Below are 10,921 nucleotides of genomic sequence, written 5' to 3'. Positions count from 1 at the left end.
TAACATGCTCCGGAATATTCTATTGTGTTATTTTTATATTGTAACTAGTTGTGCCCCCGACTTCGTCCGCGTTAAATATTGTCTTCGGGTAGCATTTTTAATGACTTGGTTAATTATTATTTTACTTTAAATTATAAAATTCTTACAGCAAAATATATTAAACTACAAAAACATTCACATAAATCTTAGATATCCCCACACAAACTTTCTTGAGGATAAAACTTTTACAAACTTTCAATGTCAAATATAATTGTATTAAGTTTATAGCCTAAAAATAAGTTTTCAAGCAATAAGCTTCAAGCTTAATTTTCAAATGTAAATTACCTTTAAACCCTATTTTTGCGTTAAAAATTATCATATGACCTTTCTCTGGGTCCAGACTATATGTGTAACAAATTTCATTTAAATCAGTTCAATGGTTTTGGCGTGAAAGCGAGACAGAAACGAAAAACAGGCAAAGTTATTAGTGTTATTAGTTGGGATATTATGCCAATTTCTATTTTTCCGTCTCAACAATTGTACACCTCTCATATTATTGATTTATGTCATTCATTTGTCCCATCTTGCTGACAATGCAACCCAACCCTTCTCCGATATTATCACGTGGCTGTTAAATCGGATTTCGATTGAAGAAACGTCCTTATTGTAAGGGCACTCATATACTGAAGTACACTTCGATGAAATAGATAAAGAAACCTTTAGAGAATTCATAACATATTTTTTACCCTGAATTAAGTAAAATAATAACTACTATGAAAAAAAAATCTAATTACAATGCTAATATGTACTCCAATCATTGTATACCTAATCACTGTTTAGAATGATTCAATAAGAAAACAATATTTTCAAAAGTTGTACACATATATACATTTTAAAGAGAACAAAATAGCGCACGATATAATAAGTACAATTTCAACATCAGCCTGCCCTTTTCCCTACGGAGTGTCGACACAGTATGTACTACTCTTCCATACATCTCTATCAGTCATATTTGAATTCACTTCCTTCTTATACATATCCTCAATGTATAATAAATGCCTTTTATCGTAGGAAAAAGGTCCCAAGAAATAGAAAAATATACCTTGTACAAAGTTCCATTTTAATGTTATGATGATGATACATATTTGTATTTGTGATTTCTCTAAGTGAAATATTAAGTGCGTGCGAAGCCAAGAGCAACAACTAGTCTGTACTATATGTTTGCATTGAATAAGAACCGAAACTACTGACTCCGTTTTAAAAAATATTTCACTATTGCAAAGCTTTACTATCCCGAAGGTGTATTCACCTATATTTACGACTAGTTTTTATATAATCCGCACGGATGAAGTAACGGGCATCTGCTAGTGTTTTTTTAGTATTTTGTACAATTTAATTCGCTCGATATACCCGCCATTTTAATTCTCACCATCAACTAGTATATTACATAACACGTCCAAATAAAATATGCATGGCGTTTTAAATTCTTACGCGAACGTATCGAATTAGCAAATTACTTACGTTGACTGTTTCATGTCAATTCAACAAAAGAACGCCTTCACACTTTATTAAGATTTACATAAAAATATTATTTTTAGTTCCCTTTGCCTAACCTTTAGTGTATTGCGTCTAAAATCCTGAAGTAATGTTAATTGAATTTTAAAGCAATATTGAAATGTTACAACTATATCTCGTAAAGTTATTATAAACTAGCTTTTGCCTGCGACTACGTTCTAAGTAACCTATGCTATTCCAGACAGTAAATCTATCTCTGTGTCAAATAACAGCAAGATCCCTTGAGCTGTTCCGGAGCTTAATTCTAACAAATATTCAACCATTCATCCATCTAAACTTTCGAATTTATAATATTGGTAATATGTCAGTAAAATATAACTTTAAAAGGCATTCTGCTACACCCAGACTACAGTACATAATGAATAATCAAAGATGGCCTCCGTAATCCATAATCCAAATAGCGGATAAAATATTGATATCCTAGTATTGTTGGGTAGCAACATGGGTATCAAATGACCTACGTCGTCGTCAGCTCATAAACACATCAAGCAGCTCAGGCACACAAGTTAGAGGTGACTTGGTAATGACTAGGCCATAGTCAACCATGCTGGCCCATGCGTGGGTTGATTGACTTTACACATATCTATCAACGTAAGGACATAACGACACATAAATGTATATATGAAATGCGAAAATCAATAAACACATTGGTTCATGGTGAGGATCGAATCTGGACTTATAGATTTAGATCCGGGCCGGTCAAGCGCTTAACAAGTGCGCCACCGACTCTGTATAATAATTTATTAGTTACTAAATAAAACCCTTAGTATAGATCTAATTAGAAAAATCGTACGTAAAGACTTCTTAATTCTCCATTAGTGAGTGTGGCAGATTATCATTTAATTAAAGGACGATCCCTTACTTTAATATTTCATTAGAACTATACCATACGACATCCATTTAATATATTTTTTTGAGTTTGCTTAATAAATAATAATATTCAAGGCACTAAAATGTCTTACATAGTTAATTTCATTCATTACATTATTTGTCATCAACATACTTATCATATTTTTCTACAAATATCTTCAAAAAATCTGTTTTAAGCTTACAATACAGTAATTTAAACTTGGAAGGGTTGGGGTTGCGCAAGCAATTATTTTCACATTTAACATGTTGGTATTTTATCTCTATGGTGAAAATTAAATTGGAATTCGTTTGAACGTAACACATCGTTGTTGACAGAAATAATGTCACCTTTTACTCATATAAATATATATTAATATTAACATCAAAAGTACGTATTTAACGATATCTTATATTGTCTTGGACAGGTTTTGTTCTTATTATACTAACGCTTTATTAGAACATTCCTTTTCACTTAAGGAAACTTTGTATCATTTAAAATTGTAATGCAGTAACGTTGTACAATTTGTTACTCAGAAACAGTTTTAATTAACTACATTTGATTTAATTAAAAATATGTCAAGAATAAAGTTAAGCTTCAATTTCACGTTCAAATATATCTCTATAAACATAAAACAAATAATTTTGACGTTGACTTCTATGTGTTCCTGAACAGTTGGACCGATTTTAATGAAATATTAGTAATTATAGTTCCGAGGACTTATTTTGACAATGTTGACGTTATTTTGGTTTTAGCATTGATAAGCATTCCGAGTGCAACTGGATTGTTCCGATTGACGAAGACGAATGGTCAGAAATTTTACTTTACAAAATTGGTCAAACAGTTACGGTGCAGGAGGTACACAATACACATTTATACTCAAACCGCAAATCATAACAAAATTAAACTATAATATAATTCACACCGCTGACAAGGGTTGAATATGCTTCCTCAAACCACATGGCTTTACCGGACGCCGTCTACTGTTATCACTTACAAAAGGTGCAGTTACGTAATTGCTATTTACATGTTTCAAGACCCAACACTTTAATATTTGAGGTTCAATGGGTTTGAAAGAGTCTTAAAATTTGATGTACGACTTAAATAGCTATTGTTTTTTTTTTTTTAATCATCTACTAGGTCACGAGACATTAAACATTTATGTGACCTAAGTAGCACGTTGAAAACTTGAAATTAGGGTCCAATGGCATGTTTCTCTAACCTCATTTTAAGTTATTTAATAAAATGTATAGCTTCAGTTACTAAAAATTTGGTTATAATTAACGAAAATGAAAGTAATTTAATTTTCAAAACGTAAATTAAACCACAGATAATACTAACATTTTTATAGCGCCATCTTGTGTTTGTGTAATAGATATTGTTACCTAGATGGCGCTATGTACAATTATTTGAGCATGTGATACAGCCATAAATTTATAACCTCCTGACTAAAGATGGAGTGTTCTCCAAAAGTGAAGCCGTTTTGAATATTTTCAGTTAATGAGTGAGACGATTTTGTATGCTTTTTATAACTTTAAGGTATAAAACTTTATGTGATATTACAACATACAAAGCTACAAAAAAACTTTTTAAAAATTTTTCAAACTTTTTAACTTTTTCAAAAATTACATTCACGAATAATATTTTTATTTAAAACGAGGAGAAACTTAAAGATACAGACATTTTGATTAACTTGACTTTAAAAGTCACCAATTAGCCAGTTTTAAATGGCTTCACTTTTGAAACCCTTATTAAATACCTGGGGGTTTTTCGCAAATTAATTCCCTCAGGTATATAAAACCATTCTTACTGCGTTTGAAATGAATTTTTGTAAATACGACGCAGAGCGAACTTCATTCATTCGACAAGGTACTAATTACATAACCCAATATGAAACATCCTGACTAAAATATCTTACAATTTTTTTTACTATGTATGCCTCGGTAATTTTAACACATTTTTGTGAAAATACAATTTGTAAATCAATGTTTTAATTTTTTTCTATCTAAAATGTAGAGATTATGTAAAATGAAATATATAATACTGTATGGACTATTAAAACTATTTAGAATTCGGTAAATTTAATAACTATTGTGGATCAGTGGTCGTTACTTTGGAAAATTCAGATGGCTGCATGTTCGTTTAGAACCTTATATTACATAAAAAAAATATTTCAACCAAATTTAACTTCTAAGTATTAACTTTGATGTGACATTATATATACATGAGAGCTGAAAAGTTCTAAAACGGACAAATATTTGAAATTTTAATGGAGAAACACATAACAAGGTTTCACACATGATCAGTAAACTCCACTTTTAGCAGTATATCAATTTACAGTTCAGTACAGAGCTACTTATATGATGTTAAAGCGCTCTTCTGTGAAGTTATTTTTTGGACTTATGATAGTTCACGTAGGAGCCATCTAAATGACAATACGTCAAAAACCATCATCTGGTTTACTAGTATTTCACAGGTTTTACACAAGTACTACTACATTCGAAATCCACTGTTTAGAGTAATAAAGCAAAATTTGAAAATGTTAATTGTTGACTCATTATATTTCTTCGAACTCCGGAAATTCGTTAAAAGCATTTATAATGTTATTATGAGTGGATTTATTGACATCAAAAGTAATCAATGTCAAATATATAATTAGTATTTTTTAAGAACGAACCATGAATTGAAAAGGTCGAAAGCTATATCACAGGTAATAAATAAAATTATCATAATACGATGAAATTACTTGTTACTTTTAAGGAGTCCATTAGCTGAAACGTATAAAGAGGAAACTTATTAATTAGTTAAGCATTTTCACAAAATGATAATGGCGTTTCCTGTTTACTGAAGACGTGACATTTTCTCTTAAGTTCAAGGGTATAAAACTAGATTATTGTTGCGTTACAATAGTAAGTTATTTTCTTAGCAATTTTTTTCGCAAACTACTTTTTAAAATAATGGTTTAAATAAAGTTACCCTTAAAAATTATGACCGCATTAATTAGATGAATAATTTCCACTACGGCAATATATCTATTTAAGGTTAAAATACTGCGATACTTTATCATCTTATCTTCACAAATATTTCGTTTCAAAGTTCTCATTAAACCGAATTGTTAAATGTATAGTTGATAGACGAATATTCATAATGTAACATTAGTATTTAAACGATGCGATGTTTTACAGTGACATAATACAAGCTGAATATATTCACTCTTGTGGGATACAAACTTTGATTGGAAAACTTGTAAACCAACCGAGGCGTGTCAACATCTTCGAAGAAGTTCCTCATATAGGCCGATACACTCTATTATTATTTCAAGTGGCGACCTTGCAATTGTACAAGATATTAAGCCCAGTAAGCCATGCTTTTTGTCGGACTTCATAAATGTATTTTGAAGTTGTACACGTCTACGATCTACGACGCTACGAGCAGCCTACGAAGAATGCTACAAAGGTCTATGCGAAATAATAAAATCTACATGAATATTTTAAATGTAATTTTAATTTCATATGTATATAGGTAGTAGTACATTTTTTTTAATTACTGTATTATTTAGTAGAGTAGTATATTTGAAACAGACGAGAAGGGAGAGCTTAATATATCCATCGTATGTTTAAAAATAAAATGTATAATATGTTCGCAAGGGAATATAAAAACTGTCCTCTTTTTATTGAGGTCGACACTATGCGATCTATGACTAGAGATAAATACGTGAAGAGAAAACTTTGGTACAATTTTCAAGAATAATGGGCGCACCAAGATGTATGGAATTTGGCACATTGCAAGTTACGAGTGAGGCGAAAAGTTGAATTCCATTTTTTTAATATGTTACAAATTCACGACATTTATATAACAAACCTTCTCTTTCGAAAGACAAACATACACAATAATCTATAAAAATTGTGTCATTATTTTCATTTTTATTAAGGGTTTGTTTTCACTTTATTTCTTTTTAATTTATTGTCTCTTTACAATCTACTATAAGAATTTTCTCAGAAATATTACAGTTTGTTCCACTTTTTACGAACTGGATACTGAAGGCCAGTACTGTAGTTATAATAAAATATCGTTTTTATATATATTAACCTCGTTTTTATAACTAGCTGTATGTCTATAATATATCATACGTATAACGATACTAATTTGCTCATTAATAAACGAATGAATTAACAAATTAATTAATCAATAAATGATTAAATATTACAATATAATGCTGCAAAGCAATGGCATGGATAACGTTCGGGATCTCATTTCCATCGTTATAGGAACGGCGAGATACTCTATAGAACTGAGGTAACATTCCCAAAGACGACCAAAGCAAATCTAGCAATGTAATGGACACATTTCACGTTGAAAGGTTGCTTGAGGGGGCTAACATATCATGTAATGGAGGTCACTAACAGGTTGACGTGGCATAAATACATATTTAACACAATGGAACGATGATCTGGACAAGATTGTGAGGCTACTGATAAGGGCGGCGCGGAATTTTTTATGACATTTTATGGATATGAAAAATATAAATAATTATCGGCTAATGGTTAATAAATATTTTAATATTTTTTAAGCTAAGACAGCTTAAAAAATGAAGCATAAAAATGTATAAATTAGAATGTGAAAACATACTATTAAAATTGGTCGTCTAATGGTGAAAAGTAGATCATTGAACAATTTACATTTATAAGCGCGAAAAAATTTATCCTCTTTTCTCACTTTGTGTGAGTAGCGTAAAAAAGCAACGAGTTTATTCAATGCCGTTTCTGTTGGCCGAATGAAGACTTCCTTAGAAAAACATAATTGCAAAAAATCCAAAGCGTCGTCATAACTTTAATCAACAATCGTTTAAAAGATACAAAAGCTACGTTAAACGAGAAATACGATTGTGGATCGTGAGAAATTAAAATGTCTCACGTATTATTATATTTATTTTTTTCATGTCTTTAGTAAAAATAACAAGAGAAATCTGTGTATATCAAGTCATAAATAACTTATTTGTACATTCGTGCCTTTTTCAGGCGTTACATCACATACAATGACTTAATATTAAGAACTGAAAATTTCAGACGTTTTGTAGAAAAAAGTGGAATACGTAACTTACGATAATTCACACTACTACATAAAATTCAACCGTGTGTTTAAAGTGCCAAATATAAAAACTTGAGAGGTGTCAAGGGACACCCGGATGGAACGAAGTTCCGTTCTATTAATTAGTGAAGGAACCAATGTTTATTCTATGAATAAAAAACTTAATTCTTCACAAGAAGTACATTTTATTTCTATGAATTTTCGTTATATATTGTCACGTCGTTGCCATGGTGGAGTAGCGCTCATTCGTCGTTAACATACTTACTATAGCAAAAAGTGTCGTGACAACTTTTCGTAAGAATTTTTTCCGTCTAGCCCCCTTTCACAACGCGCGATAAGGAACTTCGTTCCAAAAGTAAAAAACATGTTGTTATCTCTATCCTTCTAAAGAGAATATGAGGGATGACATTACGTTTCTGTACAAGCATTATGTCAGTGTAAGCTCATGGTTATAAGAATTACTTATCTCAGCATACAAATATTACTATGATTAGCGTAAGTTTCTAGACAAGCATAATCTTCAAGTTTTTATAGCTTCTTTATACTATACCGTCCGTGATAAATGTTGAAAGAAACAGGTCATACTTGTTAATGCGTTTTCATTCGGGTGAAAAATGTCGCAGAATCTGTCATGTGGAAAATTGTTTGTCCCAATGCAGCGGTCGGTAAATGGGTCAAGGAAATGGTGTTACATTATTTAGACATTCAGTGACATTAGATACGATAATACCTTTTATATAACTGAATAACATGCATTCTTATGTTGAAATTATCGTGTTTTTGTCTCAAAGATAGAAAGGTTGTTTCTGCGATAATTATATAGTGTATAATTTTTTTTTAATATGTGTTATCGAATCGTGCCGTTCTTTAAATTGGAGCAAAAATCAACAAAAGTTTACGTATGCAAAACTAATTTTCAAACTTCTTATTTTACTCCCTCTCTGTATGTTGTTTGTTTAATGTTTCCATTTTAATTTACTCATTTGAATTCAGTTTCAGTTACGAAACTTTGTTAATAACAGTTATTTAGTTTTCAAACGCAATTCAATTGAAAATTACATACATTTGTTTGATCAATACATATCGTAATCTCTCTTTTGCCAAAGAGAGTGAAAGGGTCGTCAATATGTATTTATATACCATGAAACTTGGTCACGGCAGTGGAAACCCACTCTAAACACTATATGTATGTATTTGTAATGAAACGACATGTGCATAAACTAGCATGTGAAAAATAATATGCCTTTTCAATAGAGTTCAGCTGTGAATGCAATATTACATTTGAAAGTTTTATGTCCCCTATTCCTGCTAATATAGTAAGCATTCAAGAAATCTATACAGATAAATAAAATTGATATGTCTGTATGTTATATCTTACTAATACTATATATGCGAAAGTTTAGATGAATGGATGTTTAAAGGTATCTCCAGAATAACGGATTTTGATGAAATTTAGCGATGATGTAGAACATAGTCTGGAAGAACATATACACTACTTGTAGTTTTTTTTTTTAATTCTGTGCGGCCGGAAAAAATTAAAAAAATCTCGATATTAACACTTTTTAATAGATATCTTCCACTCTTAATATATATTTATGAAGGGGATAAATACAATGATATGATAAAGATAGCGCAGTCCTTTAATACAAAGGGAACGTACAAATCAATGTTAGTTGTGACCTCGATTGATTTCGTCCGTGGCTATACAATAACACGGATGGAAATGCGATGAATAATGTTTGTTATGAACATACCTACTTCTGGTTTTCTGACAGAATCTTTTAGGTGTTCTTGTGTGTATGCGTGAATGTATGTATGTGTATATGTGTGTGTGTGTGTGTGTGATAGCTACAAAATATATACACACAAAAAGCTACTTCTTGTAAACGCGATAGAAATTACAATTCTCTAAAAATGAATGTGGTGAATGCCATAGAGATATTTCGGATAACTGTATTACTGAAAGCGATGTGCAAAAGTTTCATACATATCAGCAGAAACTTTTTCGAGTCAATTTGATCGCATATTCCATTGCATCAGAAATGTCACTGCCGTCTTTTGCTTTAACGCGCATACAGCATATTTGTCACAATCGCATTCGTATCATCATCGTCGTTTAGGTCAAAATTAGTATGTGATTTTGGTGTACTTTACGTTCGATAGGGCTGCATAAATATTAATACCAATTTTGTTGATGACGATACGATGGAGATTGTTCCAAATATAAAAAATATCAGGGTTTCTACTTGTCAGGGACTTTATTATAAAGGCAATCAAGATTTCATATAATATTACAGAGTGTTACCCACAATATTTTGTACTATTTTAGTTTTACTAGCAGTAAACATGGGCCGCAATATCCTGCCACACGCTGCGTAACACATATATTAGTCGTATTAAACTTCTTATTACAATTCACAGCTATTCTTTGCCTTTAACATATTAATAAACTAAATAATTTTGTTACAAATGCGCGACTAAAATAGAATATCGTCCAAGAAGTGATAGATTGCGTGATAAGTGAACGTAATTTAGAAAAGAGTTACAACTGAAATAAATAATAGATCGATTGGAAAGAAAAAATCCTGTTGTGGTTGAATAGAATATAGTAAAGTTTTGAATAGTTTTTAATATGGAACATTTTAGTTTAAGTTACATTGCAAATTATTCTCTCTTTTATTGTACCTATAAAAGGAAATAATGCGTTAAAGTTAGGAATTTCATATTTTCATATCTGGGCAGCTTTTCCCTATATTTGTACATCTAATGAGATTTTTAAATAGACCGTTTTAGTAAAAGATGGGTTAAGTAGGCATAAGCATCACGCTTGACCTCTTTTATACCTGAAATGAAATGAGCTTACGTGTGGAGTTAAGCTTAATGTAAGGGTAACTTATAAAAAATGTAACAAACGTTTCATTGAGACGAAGCTCGGTAAACATCTTATAACTTATTAACCGTTGGTTTCTGAGTCCTAAATCTCTGTATAAAATATAACATCAATGTAATTATCGTTGACAAAACAGAGATATGTTTAAAAAGGGTATTTTGGTCTCAGAAACACACGGTTAGTTGAGCACGTAAAGGTTAAATTAGAAAAATACGGATATGGAAAGTCAAACGTGTATTATGTTTAAACTTTTCTTCAAAGTATTTCATTTCCTAACTATACTTATGACTCACCGTAGTAATTAAAACAGTCCAGGTGAATCTTTTTTTATTTACTCTTTAACGAGGTTTAGGCTAAGCGTCATCTGCGCCCGGCCACCTCAAGCCCGGTGAAGCTGTAAATGTGTCTTCAAGGCAAACAGCGACTAATCCCGTGATTCATATTATAGTTGAATTTATTGAAAATGAGAAATTATAACAAACCTATCTAAACAATCTTACCTTTATAAGGCTGTAATCACAGATATGTTTGTATCTTCAATT

Source organism: Papilio machaon, chromosome 20, assembly GCF_912999745.1.
Source record: "Papilio machaon chromosome 20, ilPapMach1.1, whole genome shotgun sequence".
NCBI lineage: Eukaryota > Metazoa > Arthropoda > Insecta > Lepidoptera > Papilionidae > Papilio > Papilio machaon.
The sequence above is the reverse complement of the archived record's forward strand: the minus strand, read 5'-3'. Positions refer to the sequence as shown.